Consider the following 1519-nt stretch of genomic DNA (forward strand, 5'->3'; position numbering starts at 1 on the left):
TGTGTAGGTGTGTTTTTTGGTGGTTTTTGTTTTTTTTGTTTTTTTTTTTTAAAAGACACATACAGCTCCAGCCCAGAAGGGCCCAACAGTGCTGTGGGCTCAGCCCATGGAGGAGAGGCGAGGAGAAGGGCAGCGCTGCTCAACAGCAAGTGCCTTCGGCCCTGCGGGAGGGGAGGGGGCAGCCAGGAAGCCCACCCCCGGAGGAGACATTCGGGGCCCAGGGAGCTGCTCCGCTGCTGGGGACGGTCCCAGCCCCGCGCCCCAGGCGCCCCAGCAAGCCACGGCCGCCGGCACGGCCGGGCCACCGCTCGAGAGAGGACAAGCCTTGGCTGCAGCCTCCGGCCAGGTGAGCGAGGGCCCCCGGGGAAACCTGTGATTGTACACGGAAAGGCCAACAGAGCCCACAGCCCTCGCCCTGGGGAGCACGGAGACCCCCGCGCTGCCTCACAGGATGGGGCGCAGCAGCACCCGGGCGTTAGATGCTGGTGAGATGATGGCTGGGAGCAAACCTGCTTCCTCCAGCTGCACCGGGAGTCACCCCTGGGGGCCGGGGGCCTCTCCTCGCCTCTCCTCTCCCTCCCTGAGCCAGCCCCAGTCCAAAGGGAAGGAGAAGTAGCAGCAAGAGAGATGTTAAGGACCAGGCCAGCGCCGGGCGGGCTCTGTGGCAAAACCGTTCGGACGCTGGCTGTAAAAGGCAGCGCTTTGGGGCTCTGAGGAGGCAGAAAGAACCTCTGGGACCCCCCTGCCAGGCTGAGGAGGAGATTGTAAAAGCAACAAGAGGAGAAGGAGGAGAGGAAGGAGGCGATTATCTTGAGGAGGGCAGAACTGCCACAAGCCGAGGGCTGAGGCTGCTGGAACATGGGGCGAGCCCGCCGGGGAGTGTGCGTGTGCGACAGGGCGGGGACCGGGGCCCCGTGCGAGGAGGTGCAGGAGCTGCGTGGACGCCTTTCTGCCGGCCCCGGGAGACGGGGCAGCCTTTGGCGGTACCGGCCCAGAGCAGAGCCTCTCCCTGGGCCTTGAGGCGTTCGCAGGAGAGTCCCGGGTTCCTGAGCTCTGATTGAAAACCCGTGAGTCGCCTGAGCGGAGGCCGAGAGCAGCCACGGAGAGGACGGGCCGAGGGTAGAGGAGAAGCACGGGCTGCTCTGAGCCACAGAGGGCTCCGGAGGGTGCCCCAGCCCTGCCCTGTGCCCGCACCGCTCCTCCTGCCGCACGGGGGCACGTCCCACCCCTAATACTGTTACAAAAAAACCCAAACCCAACAAAAAAAACTTCGCCCGTGCCATGCCAGACCCACACACCGCGGTGCCTGAACGGGGAGTCGAGGGGATGGTGACCCCCACAGAAACCTCTCGGAGCAAGAGGAGGAGAGAAAAGGCAGCAAGAGGAGGAGAGAAAAGGCCACTCGAAGACTCGCCTTAGACAGCTCCAATCTCAGCTCCGAGAGCAGCAGGGAGAGACAGGGCACCCCCAGCCGGAGAGGACGCGGTGCGAGGAGACGGGGAGAGGCGGGGGCCGGGGG

This window comes from Aptenodytes forsteri, unplaced genomic scaffold, assembly GCF_000699145.1.
Source record: "Aptenodytes forsteri isolate BGI_AS27 unplaced genomic scaffold, ASM69914v1 Scaffold321, whole genome shotgun sequence".
In the NCBI taxonomy this organism is placed as follows: Eukaryota; Metazoa; Chordata; class Aves; order Sphenisciformes; family Spheniscidae; genus Aptenodytes; species Aptenodytes forsteri.